This window comes from Pseudophryne corroboree, chromosome 6 (assembly GCF_028390025.1).
Source record: "Pseudophryne corroboree isolate aPseCor3 chromosome 6, aPseCor3.hap2, whole genome shotgun sequence".
NCBI lineage: Eukaryota > Metazoa > Chordata > Amphibia > Anura > Myobatrachidae > Pseudophryne > Pseudophryne corroboree.
This window is the reverse complement of record NC_086449.1, coordinates 148,258,814-148,271,918: the sequence shown is the minus strand read 5'-3', so window position 1 is coordinate 148,271,918 and position 13,105 is coordinate 148,258,814. Positions and strand designations below refer to the sequence as shown.

The 13,105-nt window shown below is 50.3% G+C and overlaps 1 protein-coding gene across 2 annotated transcripts in view; it reads left to right on the top strand.

Moving 5' to 3' along the window:
• The window catches only part of LOC134936770 (WW domain-binding protein 1-like), a 115,240-nt gene that overhangs the window by 79,091 nt on the left and 23,044 nt on the right, over positions 1-13,105 (top strand). The window lies entirely within an intron of this gene.

Here is a 13,105-nt window from a genome sequence, read left to right as displayed (position 1 = left end):
AATATTTGTCCATCATCTGAAAAATGGCCTCTGTTATAGACAGACCAGTTTCAATATCTAGAAATATGAGCGAGTATGTAATGTGATTTCTAATACTATACACTTAACGCAAGGGTTTGCGCATAGAAATGGGATGTAGTCAGCATGTCGGCATTCGTGGTCCCGGCAGTCAGGATGTCGGTGCCTGAATCCCAACACCTATCGGAATGCTAGCGCCGGCCTCCCGACCGCTAGGATTCCAAACGTAAGTATCCCGGGGAGGGTTAGGTTGCAGAGGTTGGGTTAGGGTTATGCTGCAGTTGGAAGGTTAGGTTTATCCTGTGGGGAGGGAGGGTTAGGATTTGGGTTCCTTTAACGCGGCGCCCCTGTCGGGATTAAGAAAAATCGGGATGGTATACTGACCACTGGCATTTTAACTGCTGGTCCCCCGTGCCCAACCCTTTGCATAAACTACCCTGTATATATCTAGTATAATCAACTTTATTAACCCCCTCCCCACTATACTTACCTGAAAATAATTGTATGGAAATACATCAATATTATTTGTCTTTGACCTGGGTTAGTACAAGGTCTAGAATTGGGAGGCAGTCAATTGACCGCCTGTCGGGATCCCGACGGTCAGGATACCGTCACTGGAATCCCGACACCTGCTGAAATACCGGTGGTTGGAGTCCTGACCGCCGGCTGGTTACCCCTCTTGGGTGGTGGTCCACACTACCAACCGGAGGGGAACAGAAACCTGTGGCAACCTAAGGTCGCCACCGGGCCCGAAGCGTGGCAAGCGCATCACGCCCGCGAGGGGACACGCTGCGCTCGCCTCCGGGATCCCGGCTGTCGGCTTCCCTGCGTCGGTCTCCTGACCGCTGGGATCTCGTACTGATCCCCTAGAATGACATTATATCAGCTGCAATGCCTTAGGGAAATCTGTGCACAATTGTCTCACCTCCAGGCACGGAGCAGGGAAATGGGTAAATTATATGGAAAATCTAGTGGTTGTATAAATGGGGTAGGGTCACTCTCCACTTCAAGCCCTCCTCTTAGTTGACTAAGAAGATTTGGATTCTAGTAAATAGAGGGTGTGAAACGTGCAGTGGATTTTATTCAGAGTTGTTAGCAAACCTAAAAATTAGCAATTGGGCAAAACCATGTGCACTGGAGGAGGTGCAGATATAACATGTGCAGATAGATTTATATTTCGGTGGGTTATATTGTTTCTGTGCATGGTAAGTACTGGCTGCTTTTCTCTGACGTCCTAGTGGATGCTGGGAACTCCGTAAGGACCATAGGGAATAGCGGCTCCGCAGGAGACTGGGCACAAACGTAAAGCTTTAGGACTACCTGGTGTGCACTGGCTCCTCCCCCTATGACCCTCCTCCAAGCCTCAGTTAGATTTTTGTGCCCGAACGAGAAGGGTGCACACTAGGGGCTCTCCTGAGCTGCTTAGTGAAAAGTTTAGTTTTAGGTTTTTTATTTTCAGTGAGACCTGCTGGCAACAGGCTCACTGCATCGAGGGACTAAGGGGAGAAGAAGCGAACTCACCTGCGTGCAGAGTGGATTGGGCTTCTTAGGCTACTGGACACCATTAGCTCCAGAGGGATCGAACACAGGCCCAGCCATGGAGTCCGGTCCCAGAGCCGCGCCGCCGGCCCCCTTACAGAGCCAGAAGCAAGAAGAGGTCCGGAAAATCGGCGGCAGAAGACATCCTGTCTTCACCAAGGTAGCGCACAGCACTGCAGCTGTGCGCCATTGCTCCTCAGCACACTTCACACTTCGGTCACTGAGGGTGCAGGGCGCTAGGGGGGGGCGCCCTGAGCAGCAATAAAAACACCTTGGCTGGCGAAAATACATCACATATAGCCCCCAGGGCTATATGGATGAATTTTAACCCCTGCCAGATTACACTGAAAAACGGGAGAAAAGGCCGCCGAGAAAGGGGCGGAGCCTATCTCCTCAGCACACTGGCGCCATTTTCCCTCACAGCTCCGTTGGAGGGAAGCTCCCTGGCTCTCCCCTGCAGTCACTACACTACAGAAAGGGTTAAAAAAAGAGAGGGGGGCACTAATTAGGCGCAGTATTAACAATACAGCAGCTATAAGGGGAAAAACACTTATATAAGGTTATCCCTGTATATATATAGCGCTCTGGTGTGTGCTGGCAAACTCTCCCTCTGTCTCCCCAAAGGGCTAGTGGGGTCCTGTCCTCTATCAGAGCATTCCCTGTGTGTGTGCTGTGTGTCGGTTCGTTTGTGTCGACATGTATGAGGAGGAAAATGATGTGGAGGCGGAGCAAATTGCCTGTAATAGGGATGTCACCCCCTAGGGGGTCGACACCTGAGTGGATGAACTGTTGGAAGGAATTACGTGACAGTGTCAGCTCTTTACAAAAGACAATGATTGACACAGCCGGCTACTCAGCTTGTGCCTGTCCAGACGTCTCATAGGCCGTCAGGGGCTCTAAAGCGCCCGTTACCTCAGATGGCAGATACAGACGCCGACACGGATACTGACTCCAGTGTCGACGGTGAAGAGACAAATATGACTTCCAGTAGGGCCACACGTTACATGATTAAGGCAATGAAAAATGTTTTACACATTTCTGATAATACGAGTACCACCAATAGGGGTATTATGTTCGGTGAGGAAAAACTACCTGTAGTTTTCCTGAATCTGAGAAATTAAATGAGGTGTGTGATGAAGCGTGGGTTTCCCCCGATAAAAAAACTGATAATTTCTAAAAAGTTATTGGCATTATATCCTTTCCCGCCAGAGGTTAGGGTGCGTTGGGAAACACCCCCTAGAGTGGATAAAGCGCTCACACGCTTGTCAAAACAAGGGCTCTACCCTCTCCTGAGATGGCCGCCCTTAAGGATCCTGCTGATAGAAAGCAGGAGGGTATCATAAAAGGTATTTACACACATACTGGTGTTATACTGCGACCAGCAATCGCCTCAGCCTGGATGTGCAGTGCTGGGTTGGCGTGGTCGGATTCCCTGACTGAAAATATTGATACCCTAGATAGGGACAGTATATTATTGCCTATAGAGCATTTAAAAGATGCATTTCTATATATGTGTGATGCACAGCGGGATATTTGCCGACTGGCATCAAGAGTAAGTGCGCTGTCCATTTCTGCCAGAAGAGGGTTATGGACACGACAGTGGTCAGGTGATGCGGATTCCAAATGGCATATGGAAGTATTGCCTTATAAAGGGGAGGAGTTATTTGGGGTCGGTCTTTCAGACCTGGTGGCCACGGCAACAGCTGGGAAATCCACGTTTTTACCCCAGGTCGCCTCTCAACATAAGAAGACGCCGTATTATCAGGCGCAGTCCTTTCGTTCCCATAAGGACAAGTGGGCAAAAGGTTCCTCATTTCTGCCCCGTGACAGAGGGAGAGGAAAAAGGCTGCAGAAATCAGCCAGTTCCCAGGAACAGAAGCCCTCTCCCGCCTCTGCCAAGCCCTCAGCATGACGCTGGGGCTTTACAAGCAGACAGGGAGGCAGTTTTGGAAGCCATTCACAAGCTGTATTCCCAGCAGGTGATAATCAAGGTACCCCTCCTGCAACAGGGAAAGGGGTATTATTCCACGCTGTTGTGGTACCGAAGCCGGACGGCTCGGTGAGACCGATTTTAAATCTAAAATCTTTGAACACTTACATACAGAGGTTCAAATTCAAGAGAAGGGGACTACATGGTGTCTCTGGACATCAAGGATGCTTACCTTCATGTCCCAATTTACCCTTCTCACCAAGGGTACCTCAGGTTTGTGGTACAGAACTGTCACTATCAGTTTCAGACGCTGCCGTTGGGATGGTCCGCGGCACCCCGGGTCTTTACCAAGGTAATGGCCGAAATGATGATACTCCTTCGAAGGAAGGGAGTTTTAGTTATCCCTTACTTGGACGATCTCCTGATAAGGGTAAGATCCAGGGAACAGTTGGAGGTCGGTGTAGCACTATCTCAGGTAGTGTTGCGACAGCACGGTTGGATTCTCAATATTCCAAAATCGCAGCTGGTTCCGACGACTCGTCTTCTGTTCCTAGGGATGATTCTGGACACAGTTCAGAAAATAAGAATTTACTTACCGATAATTCTATTTCTCGTAGTCCGTAGTGGATGCTGGGGACTCCGTAAGGACCATGGGGAATAGCGGCTCCGCAGGAGACTGGGCACAAAAGTAAAGCTTTAGAACTACCTGGTGTGCACTGGCTCCTCCCCCTATGACCCTCCTCCAAGCCTCAGTTAGGATACTGTGCCCGGACGAGCGTACACAATAAGGAAGGATTTTGAATCCCGGGTAAGACTCATACCAGCCACACCAATCACACCATATAACTTGTGATCTAAACCCAGTTAACAGCATGATAACAGAGGAGCCTCTAGAAAAGATGGCTCACTACAGCAATAACCCGATTTTTTGGTAACAATAACTATGTACCAGTATTGCAGACAATCCGCACTTGGGATGGGCGCCCAGCATCCACTACGGACTACGAGAAATAGAATTATCGGTAAGTAAATTCTTATTTTCTCTAACGTCCTAAGTGGATGCTGGGGACTCCGTAAGGACCATGGGGATTATACCAAAGCTCCCAAACGGGCGGGAGAGTGCGGATGACTCTGCAGCACCAAATGAGAGAACTCCAGGTCCTCCTCAGCCAGGGTATCAAATTTGTAGAATTTTACAAACGTATTTGCTCCTGACCAAGTAGCTGCTCGGCAAAGTTGTAAAGCCGAGACCCCTCGGGCAGCCGCCCAAGATGAGCCCACCTTCCTTGTGGAATGGGCTTTTACAGATTTTGGCTGTGGCAGGCCTGCCACAGAATGTGCAAGCTGAATTGTACTACAAATCCAACGAGCAATAGTCTGCTTAGAAGCAGGAGCACCCAGCTTGTTGGGTGCATACAGAATAAACAACGAGTCAGATTTTCTGACTCCAGCCGTCCTGGAAACCTATATTTCCAGGGCTCTGACAACGTCTAGCAACTTGGAGTCCTCCAAGTCCCTAGTAGCCGCAGGCACCACAATAGGTTGATTCAGGTGAAACGCTGAAAACCACCTTAGGGAGAAACTGAGGACAAGTCCTCAATTCCGCCCTGTCCGAATGGAAAATCAGATGAGGGCTTTTACAGGATAAAGCCGCCAATTCTGACACGCACCTGGCCCAGGCCAGGGCCAACAGCATGACCACTTCCCATGTGAGATATTTTAACTCCACATATTTAAGTGGTTCAAACCAATGTGACTTTTGGAACCCAAAAACTACATTTAGATCCCAAGGTGCCACTGGAGGCACAAAAGGAGGCTGTATATACAGTACCCCTTTCACAAACGTCTGAACTTCAGGGACCGAAGCTAGTTCTTTTTGGAAGAAAATTGACAGGGCCGAAATTTGAACCTTAATGGACCCCCATTTCAGGCCCATAGACACTCCTGTTTGCAGGAAATGTAGGAATCGACCTAGTTGAAAATTCCTCCGTCGGGGCCTTACTGGCCTCGCACCACGCAACATATTTTCGCCAAATGCGGTGATAATGTTTTGCGGTTATCTCTTTCCTGGCTTTGATCAGGATAGGAATGACTTAATCCGGAATGCCTTTCTCCTTCAGGATTCGGCGTTCAAACGCCATGCCGTCAAACGCAGCCGCGGTAAGTCTTGGAACAGACAGGGTCCTTGCTGGAGCAGGTCCCTTCTTAGAGGTAGAGGCCACGGATCCTCCGTGAGCATCTCTTGAAGTTCCGGTTACCAAGTCCTTCTTGGCCAATCCGGAGCCACGAATATAGTGCTTACTCCTCTCCATCTTATAATTCTCAGTACCTTGGGTATGAGAGGCAGAGGAGGGAACACATACACTGACTGGTACACCCACTGTGTTACCAGAGCGTCCACAGCTATTGCCTGAGGGTCCCTTGACCTGGCGCAATACTTGTCGAGTTTTATAAACATGTGGAAGACTTCTGGGTGAAGTCCCCACTCTCCCGGGTGGAGGTCGTGTCTGCTGAGGAAGTCTGCTTCCCAGTTGTCCACTCCCGGAATGAATACTGCTGACAGTGCTATCACATGATTTTCCGCCCAGCGAAGAATCCTTGCAGCTTCTGCCATTGCCCTCCTGCTTCTTGTGTCACCCTGTCTGTTTACGTGGGTGACTGCCGTGATGTCCGAATGGATCAACTCCGGGTGACCTTGAAGCAGAGGTCTTGCTGAGCTTAGAGCATTGTAGATGGCCCTTAGCTTCAGGATATTTATGTGAAGTGATGTCTCCAGGCTTGACCATAAGCTCTGGAAATTCCTTCCCGGTGTGACTGCTCCCCAGCCTCGCAGGCTGGCATCCGTGGTCACCAGGACCCAGTCCTGAATGTGCGGCCCTCTAGAAGATGAGCACTCTGCAACCACCACAGGAGAGACACCCTTGTGCTTGGTGACAGGGTTATCCGCTGATGCATCTGAAGATGCGACCCGGACCATTTGTCCAGCAGGTCCCACTGGAAAGTTCTCGCGTGGAATCTGCCGAATGGGATTGCTTCGTAGGAAGCCACCATTTTTCCCAGAACCATTTCATTGATGTACTGAGACTTGGCTCGGTTATAGGAGGTTCCCGACTAGCTCGGATAACTCCCTGACTTTCTCCTCCGGGAGAAACACCTTTTTCTGGACTGTGTCCAGGATCATCCCTAGGAACAGAAGACGAGTCGTCGGAATCAGCTGCGATTTTGGAATATTTGAGAATCCAATCGTGCTGCCGCAACACTACCTGAGATAGTGCTACACCGACCTCCAACTGTTCCCTGGATCTTACCCTTATCAGGGAATCGTCCAAGTAAGGGATAACTAAAATTCCCTTCCTTCGAAGGAGTATCATCATTTCGGCCATTACCTTGGTAAAGACCCGGGGTGCCGTGGACCATCCATACGGCAGCGTCTGAAACTGATAGTGACAGTTCTGTACCATAAACCTGAGGTACCCTTGGTGAGAAGGGTAAATTGGGACATGAAGGTAAGCATCCTTGATGTCCCGAGACATCATGTAGTCCCCTTCTTCCAGGTTCGCAATCACTGCTCTGAGTGACTCAATCTTGAATTTGAACCTCCGTATGTAAGTGTTCAAGATTTTAGATTTAGAATCGGTCTCACCGAGCCGTCCGGCTTCGGTACCACAACAGTGAGGAATAATACCCCGTTCCCTGTTGCAGGAGGGGTACCTTGATTATCACCTGCTGGGAATACAGCTTGTGAATGGCTTCCAAAACTGCCTCCCTGTCAGAAGGAGACATCGGTAAAGCCGACTTTAGGAAACGGCGAGGGGGAGACGTCTCGAATTCCAATTTGTACCCCTGAGATATCACCTGAAGGATCCAGGGGTCTACTTGCGAGTGAGCCCACTGCGCGCTGAAATTCATTGAGACGGGCCCCCACCGTGCCTGATTCTGCTTGTAAAGCCCCAGCGTCATACTGAGGGCTTGGCAGAGGCGGGAGAGGGCTTCTGTTCCTGGGAACTGGCTGATTTCTGCAGCCTTTTTCCTCTCCCTCTGTCACGGGGCAGAAATGAGGAACCTTTTGCCCGCTTGCCCACGAAAAGACTGCGCCTGATAATACGGCGTCTTCTTATGTTGAGAGGCGACCTGGGGTACAAACGTGGATTTCCCAGCTGTTGCCGTGGCCACCAGGTCTGAAAGACCGACCCCAAATAACTCCTCCCCTTAATAAGGCAATACTTCCAAATGCCGTTTGGAATCCGCATCACCTGACCACTGTCGTGTCCATAACCCTCTTCTGGCAGAAATGGACAACGCACTTAGACTTGATGCCAGTCGGCAAATATTCCGCTGTGCATCACGCATATATAGAAATGCATCTTTTAAATGCTCTATAGGCAATAATATACTGTCCCTATCTAGGGTATCAATATTTTCAGTCAGGGAATCCGACCACGCCAACCCAGCACTGCACATCCAGGCTGAGGCGATTGCTGGTCGCAGTATAACACCAGTATGTGTGTAAATACATTTTAGGATACCCTCCTGCTTTCTATCAGCAGGATCCTTAAGGGCGGCCATCTCAGGAGAGGGTAGAGCCCTTGTTCTTACAAGCGTGTGAGCGCTTTATCCACTCTAGGGGGTGTTTCCCAACGCACCCTAACCTCTGGCGGGAAAGGATATAATGCCAATAACATTTTAGAAATTATCAGTTATCGGGGGAAACCCACGCATCATCACACACCTCATTTAATTTCTCAGATTCAGGAAAACTACAGGTAGTTTTTCCTCACCGAACATAATACCCCTTTTTGGTGGTACTCGTATTATCAGAAATGTGTAAAACATTTTTCATTGCCTCAATCATGTAACGTGTGGCCCTACTGGAAGTCACATTTGTCTCTTCACCGTCGACACTGGAGTCAGTATCCGTGTCGGCGTCTATATCTGCCATCTGAGGTAACGGGCGCTTTAGAGCCCCTGACGGCCTATGAGACGTCTGGACAGGCACAAGCTGAGTAGCCGGCTGTCTCATGTCAACCACTGTCTTTTATACAGAGCTGACACTGTCACGTAATTCCTTCCAACAGTTCATCCACTCAGGTGTCGACCCCCTAGGGGGTGACATCACTATTACAGGCAATCTGCTCCGTCTCCACATCATTTTTCTCCTCATACATGTCGACACAAACGTACCGACACACAGCACACACACAGGGAATGCTCTGATAGAGGACAGGACCCCACTAGCCCTTTGGGGAGACAGAGGGAGAGTTTGCCAGCACACACCAGAGCGCTATATATATACAGGGATAACCTTATATAAGTGTTTTTCCCCTTATAGCTGCTGTATTTTTAATACTGCGCGTAATTAGTGCCCCCCTCTCTTTTTTAACCCTTTCTGTAGTGTAGTGACTGCAGGGGAGAGCCAGGGAGCTTCCCTCCAACGGAGCTGTGAGGGAAAATGGCGCCAGTGTGCTGAGGAGATAGGCTCCGCCCCCTTCTCGGCGGCCTTATCTCCCGTTTTTCTGTGTATTCTGGCAGGGGTTAAATTCATCCATATAGCCCAGGAGCTATATGTGATGCATTTTTTTTGCCATCCAAGGTGTTTTTATTGCGTCTCAGGGCGCCCCCCCCCCAGCGCCCTGCACCCTCAGTGACCGGAGTGTGAAGTGTGCTGAGAGCAATGGCGCACAGCTGCAGTGCTGTGCGCTACCTTGTTGAAGACAGGACGTCTTCTGCCGCCGATTTTCCGGACCTCTTCTGTCTTCTGGCTCTGTAAGGGGGCCGGCGGCGCGGCTCTGGGACCTATCCATGGCTGGGCCTGTGATCGGTCCCTCTGGAGCTAATGTCCAGTAGCCTAAGAAGCCCAATCCACTCTGCACGCAGGTGAGTTCGCTTCTTCTCCCCTTAGTCCCTCGATGCAGTGAGCCTGTTGCCAGCAGGTCTCACTGAACATAAAAAACCTAAAACTAAACTTTTCACTAAGCAGCTCAGGAGAGCCACCTAGTGTGCACCCTTCTCGTTCGGGCACAAAAATCTAATTGAGGCTTGGAGGAGGGTCATAGGGGGAGGAGCCAGTGCACACCAGGTAGTTCTAAAGCTTTACTTTTGTGCCCAGTCTCCTGCGGAGCCGCTATTCCCCATGGTCCTTACGGAGTCCCCAGCATCCACTTAGGACGTTAGAGAAACAGGTGTTTCTCCCGGAGGAGGAAGCCAGGGAGTTATCCGAGCTAGTCAGGAACCTCCTAAAACCGAGCCAAGTCTCAGTGCATCAATGCACAAGGGTTCTGGGAGAAATGGTGGCTTCCTACGAAGCAAAGCCATTCGGCAGATTCCACGCAAGAACTTTCCAGTGGGACCTGCTGGACAAATGGTCCGGGTCGCATCTTAAGATGCATCAGCGGATAACCCGGTCACCGAGGACAAGGGTGTCCCTCCTGTGGTGGTTGCAGAGTGCTCATCTTCTAGAGGGCCGCAGATTTGGCATTCAGGACTGGGTCCTGGTGACCACGGAGGCCAGCCTGCGAGGCTGGGGAGCAGTCACACAGGGAAGAAATTTCCAGGGCTTATGGTCAAGCCTGGAGACATCACTTCACATAAATATCCTGGAGCTAAGGGCCATTTACAATGCTCTAAGCTTAGCAAGACCTCTGCTTCAAGGTCAGCCGGTGTTGATCCAGTCGGACAACATCACGGCAGTCACCCACGTAAACAGACAGGGTGGCACAAGAAGCAGTCAATGGCAGAAGCTGCAAGGATTCTTCGCTGGGCGGAAAATCATGTGATAGCACTGTCAGCAGTATTCATTCCGGGAGTGGACAACTGGGAAGCAGACTTCCTCAGCAGACACGACCTCCACCCGGGAGAGTGGGACTTCACCCAGAAGTCTTCCACATGATTATAAACCGTTGGGAAAAACCAAAGGTGGACATGATGGCGTCCCGCCTCAACAAAACACTCGACAGGTATTGCGCCAGGTCAAGGGACCCTCAGGCAATAGCTGTAGACGCTCTGGTAACACCGTGGGTGTACCAGTCAGTGTATGTGTTCCCTCCTCTGCCTCTCATACCCAAGGTACTGAGAATTATAAGATGGAGAGGAGTAAGCACTATATTCGTGGCTCCGGATTGGCCAAGAAGGACTTGGTACCCGGAACTTCAAGAGATGCTCACGGAGGATCCGTGGCCTCTACCTCTAAGAAGGGACCTGCTCCAGCAAGGACCCTGTCTGTTCTAAGACTTACCGCGGCTGCGTTTGACGGCATGGCGGTTGAACGCCGGATCCTGAAGGAAAAAGGCATTCCGGATGAAGTCATCCCTATCCTGATCAAAGACAGGAAGGATGTAACCGCAAAACATTATCACCGCATTTGGCGTAAATATGTTGCGTGGTGCGAGGCCTGGAAGGCCCCTACAGAGGAATTTCAACTGGGTCGTTTCCTGCATTTCCTGCAAACAGGACTGTCTATGGGCCTAAAATTAGGGTCCATTAAGGTTCAAATTTCGGCCCTGTCGATTTTCTTCCAGAAAGAACTGGCTTCAGTTCCTGAGGTTCAGACGTTTGTCAAAGGGGTACTGCATATACAGCCTCCTTTTGTGCCTCCAGTGGCACCTTGGGATCTCAATGTAGTTTTGGGGTTCCTAAAATCACAATTGGTTTGAACCACTCACCACTGTGGACTTAAAATATCTCACATGGAAAGTGGTAATGCTGTTGGCCCTGGCTTCAGCCAGGCGTGTCTCAGAATTGGCGGCTTTGTCATATAAAAGCCCTTACCTAATTTTTCATACGGACAGGGCAGAATTGAGGACTCGTCTCAATTTCTCCCTAAGGTGGTTTCAGCGTTTCACTTGAACCAGCTATTGTGGTACCTGCGGCTACTAGGGACTTGGAGGACTCCCAAGTTGCTGGACGTAGTCAGGGCCCTGAAAATATATGTTTCCAGGACGGCTGGAGTCAGAAATCTGACTCGCTGTTTATCCTGTATGCACCCAACAAGCTGGGTGTTCCTGCTTCTCAGCAGACTATTGCTCGTTGGATTTGTAGTACAATTCAGCTTGCACATTCTGTGGCAGGCCTGCCACAGCCAAAATCTGTAAAAGCCCATTCCACACGGAAAGTGGGCTCATCTTGGCGGCTGCCCGAGGGGTCTCGCTTTACAACTTTGCCGAGCAGCTACTTGGTCAGGGGCAAACACGTTTGCTAAATTCTACAAATTTGATACCCTGGCTGAGGAGGACCTGGAGTTCTCTCATTCGGTGCTGCAGAGTCATTCGCACTCTCCCGCCCGTTTGGGAGCTTTGGTATAATCCCATGGTCCTTACGGAGTTTCCAGCATCCACTAGGACGTCAGAGAAAATAAGAATTTACTTACCGATAATTCTATTTCTCATAGTCCGTAGTGGATGCTGGGCGCCCATCCCAAGTGCGGATTGTCTGCAATACTTGTACATAGTTATTGTTACAAAAATCGGGTTATTGTGTTTGTGAGCCATCTTTCCAGAGGCTCCTCTGTTATCATGCTGTTAACTGGGTTCAGATCACAGGTTGTACGGTGTGATTGGTGTGGCTGGTATGAGTCTTACCCGGGATTCATAAATCCTTCCTTATTGTGTACGCTCGTCCGGGCACAGTATCCTAACTGAGGCTTGGAGGAGGGTCATAGGGGAGGAGCCAGTGCACACCAGGTAGTCCTAAAGCTTTACTTTTGTGCCCAGTCTCCTGCGGAGACGCTATTCCCCATGGTCCTTACGGAGTTCCCAGCATCCACTACGGACTATGAGAAATAGAATTATCGGTAAGTAAATTCTTATTTTTTTTCTGGGTACACTGGGATTCCACAGGGAATACATGGGGGGGTGTAGAGTTGGATCTTGAGCCGAGGCACCAACAGGCTAAAGCTTTGACTGTTCCCAGGATGCATTGCACCGCCTCCTCTATAACCCCGCCTCCAGGCACTGGAGCTTAGTTTGTAAGTTGGTGCCTGCAGAGCAGGTCACTAACAGGTGGGCCTGCGCTGGGCAGCCCTGAAAAGAGCTTTTAAGAAGACTTCAAAGGCCGCAGCACTTTCTATGTCTTTGACATGCTGTGCCGCGGCTGCATACTCCCGCGGTTGGGTTCCTGTGTACTGCAGCGGAGGCGCATCGTTCATCAGGCACACCATCGCTGTCGCTCTCCAGGATCGCGTGGCTGAACATTAGGGAGGAGTTAAGAGGCTCCCCAAGGTGGGGTCCGCCGGTAAATTGCGGTCACAGGAGATGGACTGCGCCGCTGGCGTGGACACTGTACTGCACTGGGGCCCCACTAGATCCACAAGGGCAGGGAGCACAGGTGGAACTTACTAAAATCCATTTCCAATAGGCTCCACAGTACCCGGTAGTGAAGCCCAGCAGAGGTGATAAGGCGTTGACCTGTAGCCCCTCTCTCAGCTCCGGGTGCTATCTACTGCTGGTGTTCCCACCCTGGAGCTGCATTTCTCTCTCCCTCACACCCTGACAGAGATTTTGGCGCCATCTTCACTACTAGCTGGGCTGATCTCCGGGACTTGAGGGCACTGTCTCCTCTGTAATGCCACCTGTCTCATCAGCACTGAGCATTTACAGGCACTTAAGTATTCTACATGTCATTTTA